Raw genomic sequence first — 14389 nt, 5'->3', positions numbered from 1 at the left:
TCCTTCCTGGAGTTATAGCCATTCGAGCCACCTCGGACACGCCACCTTAGCACGTTTTGAGGTCCCCTCGCCAAGGTGAATGGAAATTTCCTCTATTTTTGGATGATTATTGACACTCAGACTCCAGAGAAGCTTTCTGTGCTGATTTGGGTGGGACTGGGCCAAATACCTGGCGCCAGGTTGCAAAAGAAGGTTTTCGACAAAATCCAAAATACCCGAAAATTTCGTCAGAGCGACGGGCCAATCTGAGACCTGCGTCTCGTTCGGCTCGAGCCAAGGATTCCGGTGACATAAGGCACGTGGCTCTGCGACCAACCGTTTGGGAGTTACGAGCCATGCCGTACTTTCCGTCAGGCCGATCGGGACGAGGCCCGGTGACGTTGTAGACAGGGGAGGGTACTACCCAGATAGCACACTTACGTCTGCAAGATGTCTGTTAAAGAAATGTTGATCTGGAAAGCATCTGCCATCTACAAACGTCTGACATACGCCTTTCAGATGTCAGTTTTATATACCTTCTAAATCATAAACATCTAAAAGACATCTAATTGACATCTATCTGACATCTAAAAGGCAGTGTTGGGGAGTAACTAGTTACATGTAACAGCATTACGTAATTTAATTACAAAATGAATGTAACTGTAATTAGTTACAGTTACGAAGAAAAAATTAGTAATTAAATTAAAGTTACTTATGAAATTTTTAACGATTACAAAGGCAATTACATTTGAATATTTACACACATCCACATACAGATTTCACTGATTTCTTTCCCAAATTGCACTGACTGTTCTGAGACATACGCCCTAATAATTTCCAGAATTTTAACAGAATTTTTTGTTTTTCCCAGTCCGCCCTTCCTGTAAATTAATGGCAAAAACATGCAGTTTCATTTAATACAAATAGGCCTACTGAAGCTTGCAGTGTTGTCAGCCTCTGCCGCCTCAATATAGGAGTACATGAGCACATAAACATCATTTCTAGAACTGCTCTGTGTCACGTCATGCATTTTACCTATCATATCATATACAAAGAGACAGCAGTTTTAAAAAACACCAATGTTTCAGGAGTTTATTATACAGGAATGACACATGCTTATTAGATAACTGTATTTGAGTTGATGTATATGTTTTTATTTATTATTATTTCATTTTCACAAATTTAGAAAAGTAATCTAAAAGTACTCAAAAGTAATTAGTTACATTACTTTAATAAAGTAATTGAAAAAGTTATACTACTATAACATTTTAAACAGGGTAACTTGTAATCTGTAACCTATTACATTTCCAAAGTAACCTTCCAAACACTGCTAAAAGGAGACGTCCAATAGACGTATTGCAGATGAGCAAACAGCCTTAAAACTACATCTTGCAGATGTAAATTCATATGTCAAATAGACGTCTCCTAGATGTATGTGTGCTATCAGGGTACCATCCCCCAGCGTTTTTAGGTCTCCCAAAACTTACCAAAGCCGAGATGGGCATCGCCGTGTCCGGCTTCCTCCCTGCTGCGTCTTAGCAGCATCGCTTCTCGGCCTTTTGGCTAAGATCAAGTGTAGTATCTGTTCTTATCAGTTTAATATCTGATACGTCCCCCATCCGGGGACTACATATTAAATGGATTTTTAGATCACGGAGCTGGAGCCGGGGCTTGCTCCGTCCACTCCATGCATCGGCCTGGTATTGCAGTGTCTCCAGGAACGGTGTGCTTTCCCTTTTTGGGGATTGCCATTTATTGTGTCGAATAGCAGAACAAGGAATGAGAGCTGCCATTGCAGATGCTGTGGTTTATTGCAAACTTTTTTCCTGATGTGTCCACCTGGGGTCTTGGACTCTTCCACTAACGATGCACCCACCTGAGGTCTTGAAGTCTTTCACAGACGAGGTGACGCATCGAATCAGGTGTGTTTGTTTAAAGAGAGTCATCTAAAACTGGCGTTGGGAAGCACCGGCCCATGAGCTTGGCAGTTTCCAGGCCAGTAACGGAAGGCACCCGTCCTTCCTTTCCCGGAGGGGGGGCGGAGGGCTAACCGTTGGTGAGGATGGTAGAGATGCAAATCAGACCTCTGGCTGACCGCCTGGGCCTTCATACTTACCTGGCAGGGGAGACACCATGATCAAGAAGGCGGTTCACCCAGGGCGAGGCTTGTCCATTGCACTCCGGCCATGCTGACCCCTGCGAATTCCCCAAATGCGGGAATCTCGACTGCATAATTTATGGTAGTGGGGGACTGCGTTCGCGCTCTCCCCTGAAATTGTTGGTGAAACAAAGCAGAAGAGGTTTTTACAGTTTTTTATTTATTTTCCTTTCAGAATGGGGAGTTCTGTCACATGCGAGATATGTGTTGTGCGCCTGTGAAACAAAGTCACTTGCGCTCTTGAAAAATCGGACCCTGGTGGGTAGTTTAGTTCGAACATAGCGCAGACCTTACTTTGAAAGTAGATTGGACTGACTGCAGCCTAGCTGTAACTGTCTCCATGTTGTTTGGTTGTCCTTTTTTTCGATTCGTATTAATTTTGTTGTCGCTTACAGCGACACCTAGTGGCCTGTCGCCGCGCCCTTTTTCACCTGGCCTCGGACTGAGCCCCTGCACAGGTGTGCCGATTTGGGTGAAGGGATCTCACTCCTTCCTGGAGTTATAGCCATTCGAGCCACCTCGGACACGCCACCTTAGCACGCTTTGAGGTCCCCTCGCCAAGGTGAATGGAAATTTCCTATTTTTTTGGATGATTATTGACAGTCAGACTCCAGAGAAGCTTTCTGTGCTGATTTGGGTGGGACTGGGCCAAATACCTGGCGCCAGGTTGCAAAAGAAGGTTTTCGACAAAATCCAAAATACCCGAAAATTTCGTCAGAGCGACGGGCCAATCTGAGACCTGCGTCTCGTTCGGCTCGAGCCAAGGATTCCGGTGACATAAGGCACGTGGCTCTGCGACCAACCGTTTGGGAGTTACGAGCCATGCCGTACTTTCCGTCGCTGCAGTTCCACCGTCAGGCCGATCGGGACAAGGCCCGGTGACGTTGCAGACAGGGGAGGGTACTACCATCCCGCAGTGTTGCAGGTGTTTTCATCTTTGTTTGATTGTCCATTTACATTACATTTTCCCTATTTTTCAGCTTACGGCGCCACCTAGTGGCCTGTCGCCGCGTCCCTTTTCACCTGGCCTCGGACTGAGCCCCTGCACAGGTGTGCCGATTTGGGTGAAGGGATCTCACTCCTTCCTGGAGTTATAGCCATTCGAGCCACCTCGGACACGCCACCTTAGCACGTTTTGAGGTCCCCTCGCCAAGGTGAATGGAAATTTCCTCTATTTTTGGATGATTATTGACACTCAGACTCCAGAGAAGCTTTCTGTGCTGATTTGGGTGGGACTGGGCCAAATACCTGGCGCCAGGTTGCAAAAGAAGGTTTTCGACAAAATCCAAAATACCCGAAAATTTCGTCAGAGCGACGGGCCAATCTGAGACCTGCGTCTCGTTCGGCTCGAGCCAAGGATTCCGGTGACATAAGGCACGTGGCTCTGCGACCAACCGTTTGGGAGTTACGAGCCATGCCGTACTTTCCGTCAGGCCGATCGGGACGAGGCCCGGTGACGTTGTAGACAGGGGAGGGTACTACCCAGATAGCACACTTACGTCTGCAAGATGTCTGTTAAAGAAATGTTGATCTGGAAAGCATCTGCCATCTACAAACGTCTGACATACGCCTTTCAGATGTCAGTTTTATATACCTTCTAAATCATAAACATCTAAAAGACATCTAATTGACATCTATCTGACATCTAAAAGGCAGTGTTGGGGAGTAACTAGTTACATGTAACAGCATTACGTAATTTAATTACAAAATGAATGTAACTGTAATTAGTTACAGTTACGAAGAAAAAATTAGTAATTAAATTAAAGTTACTTATGAAATTTTTAACGATTACAAAGGCAATTACATTTGAATATTTACACACATCCACATACAGATTTCACTGATTTCTTTCCCAAATTGCACTGACTGTTCTGAGACATACGCCCTAATAATTTCCAGAATTTTAACAGAATTTTTTGTTTTTCCCAGTCCGCCCTTCCTGTAAATTAATGGCAAAAACATGCAGTTTCATTTAATACAAATAGGCCTACTGAAGCTTGCAGTGTTGTCAGCCTCTGCCGCCTCAATATAGGAGTACATGAGCACATAAACATCATTTCTAGAACTGCTCTGTGTCACGTCATGCATTTTACCTATCATATCATATACAAAGAGACAGCAGTTTTAAAAAACACCAATGTTTCAGGAGTTTATTATACAGGAATGACACATGCTTATTAGATAACTGTATTTGAGTTGATGTATATGTTTTTATTTATTATTATTTCATTTTCACAAATTTAGAAAAGTAATCTAAAAGTACTCAAAAGTAATTAGTTACATTACTTTAATAAAGTAATTGAAAAAGTTATACTACTATAACATTTTAAACAGGGTAACTTGTAATCTGTAACCTATTACATTTCCAAAGTAACCTTCCAAACACTGCTAAAAGGAGACGTCCAATAGACGTATTGCAGATGAGCAAACAGCCTTAAAACTACATCTTGCAGATGTAAATTCATATGTCAAATAGACGTCTCCTAGATGTATGTGTGCTATCAGGGTACCATCCCCCAGCGTTTTTAGGTCTCCCAAAACTTACCAAAGCCGAGATGGGCATCGCCGTGTCCGGCTTCCTCCCTGCTGCGTCTTAGCAGCATCGCTTCTCGGCCTTTTGGCTAAGATCAAGTGTAGTATCTGTTCTTATCAGTTTAATATCTGATACGTCCCCCATCCGGGGACTACATATTAAATGGATTTTTAGATCACGGAGCTGGAGCCGGGGCTTGCTCCGTCCACTCCATGCATCGGCCTGGTATTGCAGTGTCTCCAGGAACGGTGTGCTTTCCCTTTTTGGGGATTGCCATTTATTGTGTCGAATAGCAGAACAAGGAATGAGAGCTGCCATTGCAGATGCTGTGGTTTATTGCAAACTTTTTTCCTGATGTGTCCACCTGGGGTCTTGGACTCTTCCACTAACGATGCACCCACCTGAGGTCTTGAAGTCTTTCACAGACGAGGTGACGCATCGAATCAGGTGTGTTTGTTTAAAGAGAGTCATCTAAAACTGGCGTTGGGAAGCACCGGCCCATGAGCTTGGCAGTTTCCAGGCCAGTAACGGAAGGCACCCGTCCTTCCTTTCCCGGAGGGGGGGCGGAGGGCTAACCGTTGGTGAGGATGGTAGAGATGCAAATCAGACCTCTGGCTGACCGCCTGGGCCTTCATACTTACCTGGCAGGGGAGACACCATGATCAAGAAGGCGGTTCACCCAGGGCGAGGCTTGTCCATTGCACTCCGGCCATGCTGACCCCTGCGAATTCCCCAAATGCGGGAATCTCGACTGCATAATTTATGGTAGTGGGGGACTGCGTTCGCGCTCTCCCCTGAAATTGTTGGTGAAACAAAGCAGAAGAGGTTTTTACAGTTTTTTATTTATTTTCCTTTCAGAATGGGGAGTTCTGTCACATGCGAGATATGTGTTGTGCGCCTGTGAAACAAAGTCACTTGCGCTCTTGAAAAATCGGACCCTGGTGGGTAGTTTAGTTCGAACATAGCGCAGACCTTACTTTGAAAGTAGATTGGACTGACTGCAGCCTAGCTGTAACTGTCTCCATGTTGTTTGGTTGTCCTTTTTTTCGATTCGTATTAATTTTGTTGTCGCTTACAGCGACACCTAGTGGCCTGTCGCCGCGCCCTTTTTCACCTGGCCTCGGACTGAGCCCCTGCACAGGTGTGCCGATTTGGGTGAAGGGATCTCACTCCTTCCTGGAGTTATAGCCATTCGAGCCACCTCGGACACGCCACCTTAGCACGCTTTGAGGTCCCCTCGCCAAGGTGAATGGAAATTTCCTATTTTTTTGGATGATTATTGACAGTCAGACTCCAGAGAAGCTTTCTGTGCTGATTTGGGTGGGACTGGGCCAAATACCTGGCGCCAGGTTGCAAAAGAAGGTTTTCGACAAAATCCAAAATACCCGAAAATTTCGTCAGAGCGACGGGCCAATCTGAGACCTGCGTCTCGTTCGGCTCGAGCCAAGGATTCCGGTGACATAAGGCACGTGGCTCTGCGACCAACCGTTTGGGAGTTACGAGCCATGCCGTACTTTCCGTCGCTGCAGTTCCACCGTCAGGCCGATCGGGACAAGGCCCGGTGACGTTGCAGACAGGGGAGGGTACTACCATCCCGCAGTGTTGCAGGTGTTTTCATCTTTGTTTGATTGTCCATTTACATTACATTTTCCCTATTTTTCAGCTTACGGCGCCACCTAGTGGCCTGTCGCCGCGTCCCTTTTCACCTGGCCTCGGACTGAGCCCCTGCACAGGTGTGCCGATTTGGGTGAAGGGATCTCACTCCTTCCTGGAGTTATAGCCATTCGAGCCACCTCGGACACGCCACCTTAGCACGTTTTGAGGTCCCCTCGCCAAGGTGAATGGAAATTTCCTCTATTTTTGGATGATTATTGACACTCAGACTCCAGAGAAGCTTTCTGTGCTGATTTGGGTGGGACTGGGCCAAATACCTGGCGCCAGGTTGCAAAAGAAGGTTTTCGACAAAATCCAAAATACCCGAAAATTTCGTCAGAGCGACGGGCCAATCTGAGACCTGCGTCTCGTTCGGCTCGAGCCAAGGATTCCGGTGACATAAGGCACGTGGCTCTGCGACCAACCGTTTGGGAGTTACGAGCCATGCCGTACTTTCCGTCAGGCCGATCGGGACGAGGCCCGGTGACGTTGTAGACAGGGGAGGGTACTACCCAGATAGCACACTTACGTCTGCAAGATGTCTGTTAAAGAAATGTTGATCTGGAAAGCATCTGCCATCTACAAACGTCTGACATACGCCTTTCAGATGTCAGTTTTATATACCTTCTAAATCATAAACATCTAAAAGACATCTAATTGACATCTATCTGACATCTAAAAGGCAGTGTTGGGGAGTAACTAGTTACATGTAACAGCATTACGTAATTTAATTACAAAATGAATGTAACTGTAATTAGTTACAGTTACGAAGAAAAAATTAGTAATTAAATTAAAGTTACTTATGAAATTTTTAACGATTACAAAGGCAATTACATTTGAATATTTACACACATCCACATACAGATTTCACTGATTTCTTTCCCAAATTGCACTGACTGTTCTGAGACATACGCCCTAATAATTTCCAGAATTTTAACAGAATTTTTTGTTTTTCCCAGTCCGCCCTTCCTGTAAATTAATGGCAAAAACATGCAGTTTCATTTAATACAAATAGGCCTACTGAAGCTTGCAGTGTTGTCAGCCTCTGCCGCCTCAATATAGGAGTACATGAGCACATAAACATCATTTCTAGAACTGCTCTGTGTCACGTCATGCATTTTACCTATCATATCATATACAAAGAGACAGCAGTTTAAAAAAACACCAATGTTTCAGGAGTTTATTATACAGGAATGACACATGCTTATTAGATAACTGTATTTGAGTTGATGTATATGTTTTTATTTATTATTATTTCATTTTCACAAATTTAGAAAAGTAATCTAAAAGTACTCAAAAGTAATTAGTTACATTACTTTAATAAAGTAATTGAAAAAGTTATACTACTATAACATTTTAAACAGGGTAACTTGTAATCTGTAACCTATTACATTTCCAAAGTAACCTTCCAAACACTGCTAAAAGGAGACGTCCAATAGACGTATTGCAGATGAGCAAACAGCCTTAAAACTACATCTTGCAGATGTAAATTCATATGTCAAATAGACGTCTCCTAGATGTATGTGTGCTATCAGGGTACCATCCCCCAGCGTTTTTAGGTCTCCCAAAACTTACCAAAGCCGAGATGGGCATCGCCGTGTCCGGCTTCCTCCCTGCTGCATCTTAGCAGCATCGCTTCTCGGCCTTTTGGCTAAGATCAAGTGTAGTATCTGTTCTTATCAGTTTAATATCTGATACGTCCCCCATCCGGGGACTACATATTAAATGGATTTTTAGATCACGGAGCTGGAGCCGGGGCTTGCTCCGTCCACTCCATGCATCGGCCTGGTATTGCAGTGTCTCCAGGAACGGTGTGCTTTCCCTTTTTGGGGATTGCCATTTATTGTGTCGAATAGCAGAACAAGGAATGAGAGCTGCCATTGCAGATGCTGTGGTTTATTGCAAACTTTTTTCCTGATGTGTCCACCTGGGGTCTTGGACTCTTCCACTAACGATGCACCCACCTGAGGTCTTGAAGTCTTTCACAGACGAGGTGACGCATCGAATCAGGTGTGTTTGTTTAAAGAGAGTCATCTAAAACTGGCGTTGGGAAGCACCGGCCCATGAGCTTGGCAGTTTCCAGGCCAGTAACGGAAGGCACCCGTCCTTCCTTTCCCGGAGGGGGGGCGGAGGGCTAACCGTTGGTGAGGATGGTAGAGATGCAAATCAGACCTCTGGCTGACCGCCTGGGCCTTCATACTTACCTGGCAGGGGAGACACCATGATCAAGAAGGCGGTTCACCCAGGGCGAGGCTTGTCCATTGCACTCCGGCCATGCTGACCCCTGCGAATTCCCCAAATGCGGGAATCTCGACTGCATAATTTATGGTAGTGGGGGACTGCGTTCGCGCTCTCCCCTGAAATTGTTGGTGAAACAAAGCAGAAGAGGTTTTTACAGTTTTTTATTTATTTTCCTTTCAGAATGGGGAGTTCTGTCACATGCGAGATATGTGTTGTGCGCCTGTGAAACAAAGTCACTTGCGCTCTTGAAAAATCGGACCCTGGTGGGTAGTTTAGTTCGAACATAGCGCAGACCTTACTTTGAAAGTAGATTGGACTGACTGCAGCCTAGCTGTAACTGTCTCCATGTTGTTTGGTTGTCCTTTTTTTCGATTCGTATTAATTTTGTTGTCGCTTACAGCGACACCTAGTGGCCTGTCGCCGCGCCCTTTTTCACCTGGCCTCGGACTGAGCCCCTGCACAGGTGTGCCGATTTGGGTGAAGGGATCTCACTCCTTCCTGGAGTTATAGCCATTCGAGCCACCTCGGACACGCCACCTTAGCACGCTTTGAGGTCCCCTCGCCAAGGTGAATGGAAATTTCCTATTTTTTTGGATGATTATTGACAGTCAGACTCCAGAGAAGCTTTCTGTGCTGATTTGGGTGGGACTGGGCCAAATACCTGGCGCCAGGTTGCAAAAGAAGGTTTTCGACAAAATCCAAAATACCCGAAAATTTCGTCAGAGCGACGGGCCAATCTGAGACCTGCGTCTCGTTCGGCTCGAGCCAAGGATTCCGGTGACATAAGGCACGTGGCTCTGCGACCAACCGTTTGGGAGTTACGAGCCATGCCGTACTTTCCGTCGCTGCAGTTCCACCGTCAGGCCGATCGGGACAAGGCCCGGTGACGTTGCAGACAGGGGAGGGTACTACCATCCCGCAGTGTTGCAGGTGTTTTCATCTTTGTTTGATTGTCCATTTACATTACATTTTCCCTATTTTTCAGCTTACGGCGCCACCTAGTGGCCTGTCGCCGCGTCCCTTTTCACCTGGCCTCGGACTGAGCCCCTGCACAGGTGTGCCGATTTGGGTGAAGGGATCTCACTCCTTCCTGGAGTTATAGCCATTCGAGCCACCTCGGACACGCCACCTTAGCACGTTTTGAGGTCCCCTCGCCAAGGTGAATGGAAATTTCCTCTATTTTTGGATGATTATTGACACTCAGACTCCAGAGAAGCTTTCTGTGCTGATTTGGGTGGGACTGGGCCAAATACCTGGCGCCAGGTTGCAAAAGAAGGTTTTCGACAAAATCCAAAATACCCGAAAATTTCGTCAGAGCGACGGGCCAATCTGAGACCTGCGTCTCGTTCGGCTCGAGCCAAGGATTCCGGTGACATAAGGCACGTGGCTCTGCGACCAACCGTTTGGGAGTTACGAGCCATGCCGTACTTTCCGTCAGGCCGATCGGGACGAGGCCCGGTGACGTTGTAGACAGGGGAGGGTACTACCCAGATAGCACACTTACGTCTGCAAGATGTCTGTTAAAGAAATGTTGATCTGGAAAGCATCTGCCATCTACAAACGTCTGACATACGCCTTTCAGATGTCAGTTTTATATACCTTCTAAATCATAAACATCTAAAAGACATCTAATTGACATCTATCTGACATCTAAAAGGCAGTGTTGGGGAGTAACTAGTTACATGTAACAGCATTACGTAATTTAATTACAAAATGAATGTAACTGTAATTAGTTACAGTTACGAAGAAAAAATTAGTAATTAAATTAAAGTTACTTATGAAATTTTTAACGATTACAAAGGCAATTACATTTGAATATTTACACACATCCACATACAGATTTCACTGATTTCTTTCCCAAATTGCACTGACTGTTCTGAGACATACGCCCTAATAATTTCCAGAATTTTAACAGAATTTTTTGTTTTTCCCAGTCCGCCCTTCCTGTAAATTAATGGCAAAAACATGCAGTTTCATTTAATACAAATAGGCCTACTGAAGCTTGCAGTGTTGTCAGCCTCTGCCGCCTCAATATAGGAGTACATGAGCACATAAACATCATTTCTAGAACTGCTCTGTGTCACGTCATGCATTTTACCTATCATATCATATACAAAGAGACAGCAGTTTAAAAAAACACCAATGTTTCAGGAGTTTATTATACAGGAATGACACATGCTTATTAGATAACTGTATTTGAGTTGATGTATATGTTTTTATTTATTATTATTTCATTTTCACAAATTTAGAAAAGTAATCTAAAAGTACTCAAAAGTAATTAGTTACATTACTTTAATAAAGTAATTGAAAAAGTTATACTACTATAACATTTTAAACAGGGTAACTTGTAATCTGTAACCTATTACATTTCCAAAGTAACCTTCCAAACACTGCTAAAAGGAGACGTCCAATAGACGTATTGCAGATGAGCAAACAGCCTTAAAACTACATCTTGCAGATGTAAATTCATATGTCAAATAGACGTCTCCTAGATGTATGTGTGCTATCAGGGTACCATCCCCCAGCGTTTTTAGGTCTCCCAAAACTTACCAAAGCCGAGATGGGCATCGCCGTGTCCGGCTTCCTCCCTGCTGCGTCTTAGCAGCATCGCTTCTCGGCCTTTTGGCTAAGATCAAGTGTAGTATCTGTTCTTATCAGTTTAATATCTGATACGTCCCCCATCCGGGGACTACATATTAAATGGATTTTTAGATCACGGAGCTGGAGCCGGGGCTTGCTCCGTCCACTCCATGCATCGGCCTGGTATTGCAGTGTCTCCAGGAACGGTGTGCTTTCCCTTTTTGGGGATTGCCATTTATTGTGTCGAATAGCAGAACAAGGAATGAGAGCTGCCATTGCAGATGCTGTGGTTTATTGCAAACTTTTTTCCTGATGTGTCCACCTGGGGTCTTGGACTCTTCCACTAACGATGCACCCACCTGAGGTCTTGAAGTCTTTCACAGACGAGGTGACGCATCGAATCAGGTGTGTTTGTTTAAAGAGAGTCATCTAAAACTGGCGTTGGGAAGCACCGGCCCATGAGCTTGGCAGTTTCCAGGCCAGTAACGGAAGGCACCCGTCCTTCCTTTCCCGGAGGGGGGGCGGAGGGCTAACCGTTGGTGAGGATGGTAGAGATGCAAATCAGACCTCTGGCTGACCGCCTGGGCCTTCATACTTACCTGGCAGGGGAGACACCATGATCAAGAAGGCGGTTCACCCAGGGCGAGGCTTGTCCATTGCACTCCGGCCATGCTGACCCCTGCGAATTCCCCAAATGCGGGAATCTCGACTGCATAATTTATGGTAGTGGGGGACTGCGTTCGCGCTCTCCCCTGAAATTGTTGGTGAAACAAAGCAGAAGAGGTTTTTACAGTTTTTTATTTATTTTCCTTTCAGAATGGGGAGTTCTGTCACATGCGAGATATGTGTTGTGCGCCTGTGAAACAAAGTCACTTGCGCTCTTGAAAAATCGGACCCTGGTGGGTAGTTTAGTTCGAACATAGCGCAGACCTTACTTTGAAAGTAGATTGGACTGACTGCAGCCTAGCTGTAACTGTCTCCATGTTGTTTGGTTGTCCTTTTTTTCGATTCGTATTAATTTTGTTGTCGCTTACAGCGACACCTAGTGGCCTGTCGCCGCGCCCTTTTTCACCTGGCCTCGGACTGAGCCCCTGCACAGGTGTGCCGATTTGGGTGAAGGGATCTCACTCCTTCCTGGAGTTATAGCCATTCGAGCCACCTCGGACACGCCACCTTAGCACGCTTTGAGGTCCCCTCGCCAAGGTGAATGGAAATTTCCTATTTTTTTGGATGATTATTGACAGTCAGACTCCAGAGAAGCTTTCTGTGCTGATTTGGGTGGGACTGGGCCAAATACCTGGCGCCAGGTTGCAAAAGAAGGTTTTCGACAAAATCCAAAATACCCGAAAATTTCGTCAGAGCGACGGGCCAATCTGAGACCTGCGTCTCGTTCGGCTCGAGCCAAGGATTCCGGTGACATAAGGCACGTGGCTCTGCGACCAACCGTTTGGGAGTTACGAGCCATGCCGTACTTTCCGTCGCTGCAGTTCCACCGTCAGGCCGATCGGGACAAGGCCCGGTGACGTTGCAGACAGGGGAGGGTACTACCATCCCGCAGTGTTGCAGGTGTTTTCATCTTTGTTTGATTGTCCATTTACATTACATTTTCCCTATTTTTCAGCTTACGGCGCCACCTAGTGGCCTGTCGCCGCGTCCCTTTTCACCTGGCCTCGGACTGAGCCCCTGCATAGGTGTGCCGATTTGGGTGAAGGGATCTCACTCCTTCCTGGAGTTATAGCCATTCGAGCCACCTCGGACACGCCACCTTAGCACGTTTTGAGGTCCCCTCGCCAAGGTGAATGGAAATTTCCTCTATTTTTGGATGATTATTGACACTCAGACTCCAGAGAAGCTTTCTGTGCTGATTTGGGTGGGACTGGGCCAAATACCTGGCGCCAGGTTGCAAAAGAAGGTTTTCGACAAAATCCAAAATACCCGAAAATTTCGTCAGAGCGACGGGCCAATCTGAGACCTGCGTCTCGTTCGGCTCGAGCCAAGGATTCCGGTGACATAAGGCACGTGGCTCTGCGACCAACCGTTTGGGAGTTACGAGCCATGCCGTACTTTCCGTCAGGCCGATCGGGACGAGGCCCGGTGACGTTGTAGACAGGGGAGGGTACTACCCAGATAGCACACTTACGTCTGCAAGATGTCTGTTAAAGAAATGTTGATCTGGAAAGCATCTGCCATCTACAAACGTCTGACATACGCCTTTCAGATGTCAGTTTTATATACCTTCTAAATCATAAACATCTAAAAGACATCTAATTGACATCTATCTGACATCTAAAAGGCAGTGTTGGGGAGTAACTAGTTACATGTAACAGCATTACGTAATTTAATTACAAAATGAATGTAACTGTAATTAGTTACAGTTACGAAGAAAAAATTATTAATTAAATTAAAGTTACTTATGAAATTTTTAACGATTACAAAGGCAATTACATTTGAATATTTACACACATCCACATACAGATTTCACTGATTTCTTTCCCAAATTGCACTGACTGTTCTGAGACATACGCCCTAATAATTTCCAGAATTTTAACAGAATTTTTTGTTTTTCCCAGTCCGCCCTTCCTGTAAATTAATGGCAAAAACATGCAGTTTCATTTAATACAAATAGGCCTACTGAAGCTTGCAGTGTTGTCAGCCTCTGCCGCCTCAATATAGGAGTACATGAGCACATAAACATCATTTCTAGAACTGCTCTGTGTCACGTCATGCATTTTACCTATCATATCATATACAAAGAGACAGCAGTTTAAAAAAACACCAATGTTTCAGGAGTTTATTATACAGGAATGACACATGCTTATTAGATAACTGTATTTGAGTTGATGTATATGTTTTTATTTATTATTATTTCATTTTCACAAATTTAGAAAAGTAATCTAAAAGTACTCAAAAGTAATTAGTTACATTACTTTAATAAAGTAATTGAAAAAGTTATACTACTATAACATTTTAAACAGGGTAACTTGTAATCTGTAACCTATTACATTTCCAAAGTAACCTTCCAAACACTGCTAAAAGGAGACGTCCAATAGACGTATTGCAGATGAGCAAACAGCCTTAAAACTACATCTTGCAGATGTAAATTCATATGTCAAATAGACGTCTCCTAGATGTATGTGTGCTATCAGGGTACCATCCCCCAGCGTTTTTAGGTCTCCCAAAACTTACCAAAGCCGAGATGGGCATCGCCGTGTCCGGCTTCCTCCCTGCTGCATCTTAGCAGCATC

General features: G+C 45.0%; 8 non-coding genes across 8 annotated transcripts; all 8 read left to right on the top strand.

Moving 5' to 3' along the window:
- Nucleotides 1–1522: 1522 nt before the first annotated feature.
- On the top strand, nucleotides 1523–1713 carry LOC127945516 (U2 spliceosomal RNA). The gene has a single exon (XR_008150846.1). It is a non-coding gene; the product is annotated as a U2 spliceosomal RNA (small nuclear RNA).
- A 374-nt stretch (nucleotides 1714–2087) lies between these two features.
- LOC127945271 (U1 spliceosomal RNA) lies at nucleotides 2088–2251 on the top strand. Its single transcript, XR_008150614.1, has one exon. It is a non-coding gene; the product is annotated as a U1 spliceosomal RNA (small nuclear RNA).
- Nucleotides 2252–4738: 2487 nt separating this feature from the next.
- LOC127945514 (U2 spliceosomal RNA) lies at nucleotides 4739–4929 on the top strand. Its single transcript, XR_008150844.1, has one exon. It is a non-coding gene; the product is annotated as a U2 spliceosomal RNA (small nuclear RNA).
- A 374-nt stretch (nucleotides 4930–5303) lies between these two features.
- On the top strand, nucleotides 5304–5467 carry LOC127945270 (U1 spliceosomal RNA). The gene has a single exon (XR_008150613.1). It is a non-coding gene; the product is annotated as a U1 spliceosomal RNA (small nuclear RNA).
- A 2487-nt stretch (nucleotides 5468–7954) lies between these two features.
- On the top strand, nucleotides 7955–8145 carry LOC127945513 (U2 spliceosomal RNA). Its single transcript, XR_008150843.1, has one exon. It is a non-coding gene; the product is annotated as a U2 spliceosomal RNA (small nuclear RNA).
- A 374-nt stretch (nucleotides 8146–8519) lies between these two features.
- Nucleotides 8520–8683, top strand: LOC127945269 (U1 spliceosomal RNA). Its single transcript, XR_008150612.1, has one exon. It is a non-coding gene; the product is annotated as a U1 spliceosomal RNA (small nuclear RNA).
- A 2487-nt stretch (nucleotides 8684–11170) lies between these two features.
- LOC127945512 (U2 spliceosomal RNA) lies at nucleotides 11171–11361 on the top strand. Its single transcript, XR_008150842.1, has one exon. It is a non-coding gene; the product is annotated as a U2 spliceosomal RNA (small nuclear RNA).
- A 374-nt stretch (nucleotides 11362–11735) lies between these two features.
- LOC127945268 (U1 spliceosomal RNA) lies at nucleotides 11736–11899 on the top strand. Its single transcript, XR_008150611.1, has one exon. It is a non-coding gene; the product is annotated as a U1 spliceosomal RNA (small nuclear RNA).
- The last annotated feature ends 2490 nt before the right edge of the window (nucleotides 11900–14389 follow it).

The sequence above is a fragment of the Carassius gibelio genome, chromosome A23 (genome assembly GCF_023724105.1).
Source record: "Carassius gibelio isolate Cgi1373 ecotype wild population from Czech Republic chromosome A23, carGib1.2-hapl.c, whole genome shotgun sequence".
Classification (NCBI taxonomy): domain Eukaryota; kingdom Metazoa; phylum Chordata; class Actinopteri; order Cypriniformes; family Cyprinidae; genus Carassius; species Carassius gibelio.
Note: the sequence above shows the minus strand (reverse complement) of the source record. Positions and strands in the feature narration are given on the sequence as shown.